The following is an 11592-nucleotide window of genomic DNA, read 5'->3' on the forward strand; positions in this document are numbered from 1 at the left end:
CCTTAAACTATTATTCTCAAGTTGCATGCTTTGTCTGCGGAAATGGAATCGTACAATACTTGGCAAGTTGATTTTGTTGCAATTCTCAGACCCGCTTTACGTGTTATACCAATGTTCTTGGAATCATTACGATTAGAAATACCACAGTATTAATACACACACACACACACATATATATATATATGTATATATATATATATATATATATATATATATATATATATATATATATATATATATATATATATATATATATATATATATATATATATATATATCCGCCTCTATTTCTCATTATTTAGTAAAATCTTTGTACCATCACTCAGATACTCAGATATGATTTTGCTATTACTAGTTACATTACTTAAAGGATATTATATTGTCTTAATATTCTCAGTCGTATCTAGTTTGAAGAATCTTTTTAATTCTATAATCTAAATTAACTTATTATCGTTGTTATTATGATTACTTTCGCATGAGTTGAATGAAAAGATTGTGATTCTTGGGGTAGAATAACCTGTGATGTGTTCTGCTATAAGGTTATTCCGAACTCTGCGTTGTAGGCTGCAGAAAGACCATTCAACATTACACTGACGCTATTTCCCAAACATTAATCTGTCACTGCTCATGATGGATTGCAGTAAGCTATTTTAAACGTTTGGTAATCATTCTGTCTAACACAAGACCATTACGTAAAGACGGATTCAAATAGTCATTCTGTTTATAATATTGCTCTTTTATGATGCTATTGCTGATAATAATGATGATTAAATTGTTAATGATGATAATATTGCAGCGAATATAAGCAGGCTTCATTTAAGTGATGCCACATTGACTGGCAAACTGAGAATTTTATTGCAGACCAGAATCGCCATTGTTAACGTCGTTAAGAGAATAAGTGTGTGCAATCAGTTACCCAACGATTATTCACAAAATTATTTTGAATATTCTAATTAGTATTTTCACCCCTCCATTATGAATGAAGAGCCAATTGAGAACAATTATTTAAAACTCAATAGACATTTTCCCATATGTCATTTTTACAGTCAAATTAAGGATATTTTTATAAATTAACAATCTAGCATAAATTTTGTAGGAAATACAACAGAAAAAAGTGATAAGAAGAGAACTTTTTGACGGAAATAAAATTGTAGCGATTTCGCTTCATTTAAGTTGTTAATGTCTTTAAGTAATTCGTGATTTCCTCCTGAAACAATATAATCAAGCTTCATGTCTCTATAATAAAGAGTCATTGAGTCATGGTATAATTTTAAATCGTAGAAACTCCTCGAACTTAATGCTTTTACGATATATAAAGCTGGGAGTTTTTAATTATACTTTAGCGATACTATATATAATCATAACAGACTACATGTTGCAGTATATACAGTCTAAATATATTCTCAATTCCATACATATTACTGATGAAACCGACTTGAAAGTAAACTTGATTTTATACTCACCCCTTGTTCAACAGGTTCAAACTAACGCTTCATTAAGCAATGAGATTACATTGACTTCAGTCAATTATATTGCTGATTTTTTTTACATAAGTATATGTGCTGGGATTTATAGGATAGGAGATAAAGTTGCTTGATATCCATGAGTTTCTACAGAAAATTATGTGAAATGGTTTCATCTGAGAGTTGGTACACTTCATGAGATTAAATAATCAATAACTCGCTTCTATTCTGCGACTCAGTGATAACCATTTCTCGCAATAATAATTTTCAGTTAGAGGAATTTCTTAAGCCCCAACACATTCATATCATACAGCCCTTCTTTTACCATCGAAGCCTTTAAACACTGAATTGTTTCGTAACATTTTACGTAACTAAACGGTCCATAAAAAAACACATGAGCTTGAAATACATAAAATAAGCCGTCCGTACTTAAAACATTCTTCCAGATTGTAATTTGTCAATACATCTGTCCTAATTTCACTGAGTTATGAATGGGTGGGCAATTCTTCAGTTCTCACAAAAGAATTCTCTTAAAATTCGTTTAACAATACTTCTCTGTCAAATTCACGATCGACGTGTCGGCAAAACATAGAACTCCGTTATCAGTGATATAGCACTAGCACTACTTCTCCACAAACACTGTTCATAATAATAACGGTTCCAAATTTTGGCACATATCTAATAATTTTGAGGGGAGAGGCAAGTAGGTTATATCGATCTCAGTGCTTGACTGGTTCTGCATTTTATCGACTCGAAAGGACGAAAGGTAAAGCTGACCGGTGAGATTTCAATACAAAGCGTGAAGTGTCGAAAACTTCTGCAAGGCACTTTTTCGACGCTCTGGCGATTCGGTTCGCTCGCCACCCTACTACTAATGATAATAATGATCGTTTCAAATTTTGGCACAGTTTTTGTGGGAGGGAGTTAATCGATTATATCAATCCCAGTACTTGACTGGTAATCTATTTTACCGATCCCGAAAGAATGAAAGTTAATCTTGTCGGAATTTGAACTTACAATATAAAGTGTCGGAGGAACTACTGCAAAGCATTTTTTTGACGTTCTAACGATTCTGCCAGCTCAACCAAGGTTACTAGTTTAGTGGTTATTATATCGCATGTATATGAACAAAATACATATTCACAAAATGTAATTATAAAGGTTGCCAGTCGAACGATTTCAATAACATTGTATAAATTATGTAAAAACATAGTACTGTATATTTTGGTAAAAGATTACTAATTTCTTTTGTCAATATCTAAGACTAATTTCTTTTGTCAGTATCTCATTTGCGTTTTTATTTCGCAATCATTTGAACTAAGAGCAATAACATATCAAACTAGATTACTTAAGACACTTAAATGCTTTCTTATTCTTTATTAAATTCCACTATGTTTTCGTTTACAGAAATAGTAATTCAAGTATAGTGTACTTTGTGAAGATAGAGGAACTAAAAGCTAATGTAAATGAATTTCATAACTTGTTGGTTCATTAAATCATTAAATATTTTTTATTCATACAAATACATCCAGAAGTGTTCAACTCTGCGCTATAAAATAATTGATTACAGGACGAAATTTCTGTTTTCAGACAAGGCTTGACATTGTGAATGAGCAGTAACTGAAATTGATGCTCAGCGATGCAATGAAAAGCTTCGTCCAGTTTAAGAAATTTTATATAAACAGTTTGCCACTGATATTGATGGAATCTGCGTCGAGAGGTGCAAGATTTTAAATTCGATTTCAACAATCTTTCAGTCAATGAGCTGAATAAATTGAATAGTGGTCGGTTGGATTTCCTTTAGACGTTCTAAACCGTTTGACTGAAAAAATTCATGCTTATTCCACTAATGATGTTAAATATTTACCAAAAATTAGAATTGGTATATTCTTCAAGTTACTTTGCCCCAATAAACTTGACATATCTCAACAAAATTAGTTTCAAATATGACATTCCTCAACAGAAGATAGATTGGTATGTAAAATTCCTTTACGCAGTTAAGAGTAATAAGATTTCGCTTGGATATCCACAGTAAAAGAGTTAACAAAAATACTGCTGGGATATTGACATTTATTTATGGATAATCAAACGAACAAGTATATCAAAACATAGCTTCTGGCTACAGTTTAAAGTTAATGATATTGCATGTAAGATGTTTGAAATTGAAAACAATGGAGTTCCAATTCGCAAAGTACATACTACTAAACATACAAATTACTGCGGATGTGGTCAATGATTAGCACGCACGCACAAACACACACACACACACACACACACACACACACACACACACACACACATACACACACATGTACACGCACGCGCACACATACCACACCACACACACATATGGGTGAAGTAGACTGTATCCACTGTACGGTCTAATACTACCGCCTGTAAGTATATGTACGTGTGTGTGTGTGTGTGTGTGTGTGTGTGTGTGTGTGTGTGTGTATTATTCAATCACAACATTTCAAAATCATCCTACCAACAACTTCTGAAAGCCTTAAGCAATAACATATATATATATATATATATATATATATATATATATATATATATATATATATATATATACAATTAAATCTTGGGAGAGGTATTATGCCGGTAATAAACACACGCACTGGTTCAGTCCTTTATTAATTTATATAGTTTTTTGTTAAATTATTTCATTGCACTCTTGCAATCTCTTCAGTAACTTGTCTCTCCACTTCCATTTATTTTGAATGTATGATGTACATGGTGGTATACTGGACAGAATTAGCATAGAAATCCTGTCTAGACACCCCGGTGATGCATCGTTGCGACAAATACAGGAGTCGGTCCTCATAACTGAAATGCAACCAATTTTGAACACCAAATACACGTAGATGAGGGCCTTACAATTGCCCATGGTTGCATGTGTTGTTCACACATATGATGCGGAATATGAACGTAAATAAATTAATTAAAAAGTCTCAATCTGATATGATATAAACGAAATTGTTACAAACACACATATGGACGCACATACTTACATATAAGCACGAACACATAAGTGCGTGCACACATATGAGCGTGCACACATACGAGCTTGCACACACTCACATGCTCATACCGAACAGTTTCGAAACAACGCCAAAACAACGCCAGATCATACATTCAAAATAAATGGAAGTGGAGAGACAAGTTACTGAAGAGATTGCAAGAGTGCAATGAAATAATTTAACAAAAAACTATATAAATTAATAAAGGACTGAACTAGTGCGTGTGTTTATTACCGGCATAATGCCTCTCCCAAGATTTAATTGTATCTCTTTCAACACACGTATCCACATCAAGAATCTTGTACACGAAATACACATACGAAATATATATATATATATATATATATATATATATATATATATATATATATATATATATATATATATATGTTGTTGTTGTTGTTGTTGTTGGCACTCCGTCGCTTACAACGTCGAGGGTTCCTGTTGATAGATAATATGCAGATAAATATACACACTTACGCACGCACGCACACACACACACACACACACACACACACACACACACACACACACACACACTCACACAGATATAACATATTTATATTATATATTTTTATACACAATATAAACGCTGTATCTAACGTGTATTATATATAATTTTGTGTATTTAGCATTTTTAAAATGATAAATGAAATATAAGTAATATTTGCATTTATACGTATATACATACATATATATCATCATCATCATCATCATCATCATCGTTTAACGTCCGCCTTCCATGCTAGCATGGGTTGGACGTATATATATATATATATATATATATATATATAGATATATAGATATATATATACACGCGCACACACACATACAATATATGTCTTCATACGCACACACACACATGCGCTTGCATGCATATATGATTTAAGTGTATGTAGATAGATAGATAGATAGATAGATAGATAGATAGATAGATAGATAGATAGATAGATAGATAGATAGATTGGTAGATAGATAGATAGATAGATAGATAGATAGATTTTGCTATAGACGATTATTTAGGACAACAGTAACTACAAAAATAAACTATGTTGGAAACGATTATAGTTATCAAATTAACCGCAGGATAAAGGAATCTTCTTAGTTTGGCAATTACAGAGGGATGAAAAAATATGCACAAATTGCAACAAAATTTTTGAAAGCTTTCTGTCCAGTTCATTATCGCTTTTGGCAGCCAAGTCTTTTACTATTTTATTGTCGTTATTTTTATTAGTTATTATTATTATTATTATTATTATTATTATTATTCAGTAGTTTTATTTTTATAACGTGCTTTCACTTCACTACCGAGCGCAGCTCTGTGCGCCTTGGGTATGTGCTGTGGTTTGCTGTGGTGCTCTTATGTTTACTGTATTGAAAGTGTTTTGCGTAGAATGTGTGCAGTACCCAGTAGTGCAATTTTCTGTATGTTATATATATTTGTAAGTCCTGCTATTTTTGTTATGTATTTGTCTGAATATTTTTTTATTATACCTAAGGCACCTACTATGATAGGAATTGTTTCTGTTTTTAGATTCCACATTCGAGTTATCTCTATTTCCAGGTCTTTGTATTCTGAAAGTTTTTCCATTTCTTTTAGAGAAACGTTGTCATCTGCTGGTATTGATACATCAATTAGAAAGTATTTTTTTTCTTCATGATCTTTGACAACTATATCTGGCCTATTTGCCTTAATTTCTCTATCTGTGTGTATTGGCATATCCCAGAGTATGGTTGCTTTCTCGTTTTCTGTGACCTTTTCTGGCGTGTGTTTATACCATCTTTTTTCTGTTGCTATTCCATAATGTTGGCATAGCTTCCAGTGTATATAGGTCCCAGCTCTGTCGTGTCTGTGAATATATTCCTTCTTAGCCAGGACTGGGCAGCCAGAGATAATATGATTTATTGTTTCTTGTCGATCTCCACATATTCTACAGTTACTTGTTATATTTCTTTTCATTATGTGTTTTTGGTAATTTCTGGTGGGGAGGCTTTGGTCTTGTGCAGCAATTAAAAATCCTTCAGTCTCTGCTTTGAGTCCTGAGCTTCTCAGCCATTGCTGGGATTTTTCTCTGTCTATTTCTTTCGCATTTAGTTTAGCCCAGTATTTACCATGTAGGGGCTTTTCTTGCCATCGTTTTATCATGGTCCGTTGCTGTTCTAGTTTTAGTTTGGATTTCATTTGTTTTATAGCTTTTGTTGTTTCTTCTTCGTATTTGTTAGGTAGATTGATTTCTTGTTTGTATTTGTCAGCTTCCTTAAATACTGAAAACAGTTTTTTGTTTTGCTCGTGTTTTGTGGCTATTTGTATTAGTTTCCCTTGCTTCTGGAGTAGGTATTTTTGCAGTCCTATGGTGGTTATTTTATAATAGTTTTCTAGCTGTATAAGACCCCTGCCACCTTCTGTGCGTTGTATATATAGCCTTTCTATGTCAGATTTTGGGTGGTGCATCCTATATCCTGTCATTATTTTTCTTGTTTTCCTGTCTATTTTACATAGTTCGTTTAGTGTCCAGTTAAGGATGTTGTAGCTGTAGCTTATAACTGGGACAGCTAAAGTGTTGATACCCATTATCTTGTTTTTAGCATTGAGCTCTGTTTTTAGTATTGATCTAACTCGTCTATAGTACTCTTTCTTTATTTTTTCTTTCATTTGTGTATGTTGTATCCAATCTAGTTCATTGACTCCTAAATACTTATATGGTTGGCTTTCGTCTAGTTCTCTTATTTCGTTGGCTTTATCTGGTGTTATATTGCTACTTTTAACTAATTTTCCTCTTTTCAGGGTTGCTTTGGCACATTTTTCTAATCCGAATTTCATTTCTATTTCCTTGGTAAAGCCGTGTACTGTCTGTAGTAGTGTTTCTAGCTCTTTGTCGTTTTTTGCATATAATTTTAGGTCATCCATATATAGAAGGTGGCTGACTGTTTTTCCATAGCATTTGTAACCGCATCCAGTTCTATTTAGCAATTCTGTTAAAGGTGTGAGTGCCAGGCAGAACAGGAGTGGAGAGAGCGTGTCTCCCTGGAATATTCCTCTTCTAATGGGGATGGCTTTCGTTTTCACAAGTCCCTCTTTTGTTTGGAGCTGTAGCACTGTCTGCCATGTGTTCATTGAGTGTTCTATGTATTTTATGATAATTGGTACCACCTTGTTTATGGCTAGTGTTTCCAGAATCCACGTGTGGGGAACACTGTCGAAAGCCTTTTGGTAGTTCACCCAGGCCATACTGAGGCCTTTCATCTTTCTGCGGCTGTCTTCAGTTATGGCTTTATTGATCAATAATTGATCTTTACAGCCGTATGAGCCCTTGCAGCATCCCTTCTGCTCTTCTGGAAACAGGTTGTTATTTTCCAGGTGTTTACTCAATCTCTGCGATATTATTGCAGTAAAGGCTTTGTAGATCGTAGGGAGACAGGTTATAGGTCTATAGTTTTGTGGTTTCTCCGTTTCCGTGGATTTGGGGATTAAGATGGTTTTCCCTTTTGTGAGCCATTCAGGCATTGTCTCTGGATCTGCTATTATGTTGTTAAAGTTTTCTGCCAGCTTTTTATGCATTGCTGGCAGGTGTTTTAACCAGAAATTGGGGATCTTGTCGTGTCCAGGTGCTTTCCAGTTGCTTAGTCTTTGCAGTGTCTGGGTGAGCTCTTCAGTTGTTATAGGGGCCCAGAGTTGCTCAGGTGCTAAGTTCGTTGTTTTAATGGTCCTTTTTTGGGGTTGTTGCTTCACCGACCATATTTGTTTCCAGAATTTCTCTAGTTCTTCTGCTGTTGGTGCTGAAGTAATGTCTATTTTATTTTTACCCAGTTCTTGGTAGAGTTTTTTGGGGTTGGATTTGAACTGTTTGTTTTGTTCAAAGAAACGTTGGCGTTTCTCATACCGGCGGATCCTCTGTGCTTTGGCAAGGATGTCTTGCTTTAGTTTTTCTTTTGCCTCAGGTAAGTCTTTTTCTGTAATGCTGTATCTGTACAGTATTTTTGTTTTCTTCTTGTTACTTAGTAGTGTTGATTGTTTACTAATTTCGTTGAGAATCGATAAATCTTTTCTCTTTTTTTAAATTTTGTTCTGGATGTTATTTATCCACAAGGTCTGTTTGGGTGGTAGAACTCCTGTTCGGATGGGTTTGAGTGAGTATCCTGCTTCTTTTGTGGCTGCAGTGGCTGCCGCATATATCATGTCATTTAGCTCAGTGATATTGCCTGTTGTTTCTGTGGTTGTTAGTTCCGTGACGGCCAGGTTTATGCTATTTATTATTGATGTTGTTTTATTGTCTATTTTGATTTTTGGGAGATATAATCTGTGGTCCATTCTAAGATCTGTGGTTTTCAGTTCTTCGGTTATTTTCATTTTCATAGTATCGTAATTATTAGGTTTCCCTTCGTTATTTCCAGGCTTTATATTTGTTTTGCCTTCCTTTTCATTCATATGTTTGTCTGTGGTGTTCTGGATTGGTGCTTTTTGTACACTATTATACATCTCTACGGTCTGGGTTTGTTGTTTTTTGTTTACTTCGTTTTTGCCGGGCATGTTACGTTTGTCCTCGTGTTTTGCTATCTCAGTGTTTATATTATTATTTGGCATTGCTGTGTGACTACTATCTAGATTTTCCTGATGTATTTTTTCTTTCAATTGTTCTATTTCTATTTCTGATATTTTTTTTGCTTTTAGAATATATCTTCTTATGTTAGCTAGTTTGTTAGGGTTCATTGTTTTATCGAGGTCTATATTTACATTATTTTTCTTCCATGTTTTATATGTATGTGTTGTTGCGTTTTCGTTTTTTGGGTAGAGTACTGCTGTGAAATAGGCGTGTAGGATCGAAATGTGTTCCTCACGTGTCCATTTATGCCGTTTTGGTTTTGTTTGCGGGACATGAGGAACAACGTCCGGCCCTTTATTTTGACGGTCGTCGTTTTCGTAGGGTACCGGTTCGTTTATTTCTGTTGTCAGATTGTTTTGCACGTTCATATCTTCGTACTTTTTTCTTAACAAGCTTACAGTACGTACTTCTCGGTTGTTATTCTTGGGTGAAATAATACCGGTGTTATTTAATATGTTTGTAATTTTTTTGTACATGGTGTTTTGGGGTTCGAAGATGGTCTGATTTTGATGTAACACGTGTGTTTACGATCGCTGTGCGGGTAGTGGAGGTATCAAGTTAAAATACATCATTATATTTGTAAAAATAGAGATAAATTTCAATGAGTATTACTTACTCGGATATAGTCCAACCCTTTGTCAGCTATTTTTTGTATATGGTGTTTGGGTTTGGGGATGGTCTGTATTTTGATGTAACACGTGTGTTTACGATCGCTGTTCGGGTAGTGGAGGTATCAAGTTAAAATACATCATTATATTTGGAAAAATAGGAATAAATTTCAATGAGTATTACTTACTCGGGTATAGTCCAACCCTTTGTCAGCTATATTTGGGCTCCATGCGATGTCTTTATTTCCGATGTTTTTGGATAAGTTTCGGAGCAGTGATGATTATTATTATTATTATTATTATTATTATTATTATTATTATTATTATTATTATTATGTTGTTTTTTTTCTTCTTTCTTCAAATTTTCTTCCATTTCTCGCCGAGTGTTTTCCGTACACCTAGGGCAGAGAAACTCGTATGCATTCCCAGTGTACACACGCAAATTCACAGGTAAAACATGTATTTAAGAAAACAAAAAAAAAATTCATGAATGGATGTTGTTTTCACAGCGATAATGCTCTTCTCAGTACATGAGTCGTTCCAGTTAGCACGATTTTTTGCACTTCCTGTAGGGATGGTAAGCCTGGTATCATTTTCAAATAGGTTTCAGTACCTTTTTTTATCATTCCTAGAGATCCTACAATCACTGGTACGGTAGTCGCCTTGAGGTGCCACATTTTTTCAATTTCTATTAGCAAGTCTTTATATTTACTGATCTTGTCAAATTCTTTCGCCGCTATATTATGATCAGAGGGAATAGTCATGTCAATTAATAAACACGTCTTCTTTGTCTGGTCTTTTATAATAATATCCGGTGTATTAGCTTTTATAGTCTTGTCGGTATGTACGGGGAAGTCTCAGAGAATCGATACCTTTTCTCCCTCAGTCACAGCTTCAGGATGGTGTTTATACCATTTGTCAGCGGTTTTGATTTTATAATGCTGACATATTGTCCAGTGTAAATACTGGCCAACTCTGTCATGTCTTGCTTTATATTCTACAGGTGCTAAGACTCTACACCCTGAGATTAGGTGGTCTATAGTTTCAATCGCATCGTTACAAAATCGGCATTTTGGGTCAGCTCCATTTTTTATCACATTGGCTTGGTAGTTCCGGGTTAATAAGCTTTGGTCTTGAGCAGCCAATATGAAACCTTCACTCTCTGCTTTTAGCCCTGAACTTCGTAACCACTGATGCGTGCGTTTCTGGTCGACATCAGCTTGTTTGCTACGAGCCACATACTTGCCATGCAGAGGTTTCTGTTCCCATCTGCTAGCTAATTTTTCATGTGCTTTTGTCTTTTCAATTAATATTATTATTATTATTATTATTATTATTATTATTATTATTATTATTATTATTATTATTATTATTATTATTATTTTTTTATGTTTGACTTTTGCTTTGCATTTGTACAAGATGGATCCAAGTCTCACCCAGAGACCTCAAGAGACAACAAGTTAGAAGTTCATGTAGGTGTTATGCCTAGGGTACCATATATTTGGATTTGTACACAGTGTTGTTATAGAGAATGTTTAAGAAACCATAAGAAAATTATGTGTTTGTTCTAAAATTTGAGATCACATAGACAGTATTTTACGTAGGATATGGGCAGTTCCCATGAGCACTATCTTTTGAACTTCAACCATTTTGGGGTTTCCTGGTATCTGAGCTAGGTTGTAATCAGCCCGTTTCGCTGTCATTATTATTATTATTATTATTATTATTATTATTATTAATAATAATAATAATAATAATAATAATAATAATAATAATAATAATAATAATAATAATAATAATGATGATGATGATGACGATGATGATGACGACGACGACGAATGACGACGACGATGACAATGATACCAGGCTCTCATGACTTCTGACCATAACTGAT

General features: G+C 34.1%; 1 protein-coding gene across 1 annotated transcript in view; it reads left to right on the top strand.

Moving 5' to 3' along the window:
• The window catches only part of LOC106870828 (uncharacterized), a 283514-nt gene that overhangs the window by 241671 nt on the left and 30251 nt on the right, over positions 1 to 11592 (top strand). The window lies entirely within an intron of this gene.

This window comes from Octopus bimaculoides, chromosome 1 (assembly GCF_046866305.1).
Source record: "Octopus bimaculoides isolate indiv1 chromosome 1, ASM4686630v1, whole genome shotgun sequence".
Lineage (NCBI taxonomy): Eukaryota > Metazoa > Mollusca > Cephalopoda > Octopoda > Octopodidae > Octopus > Octopus bimaculoides.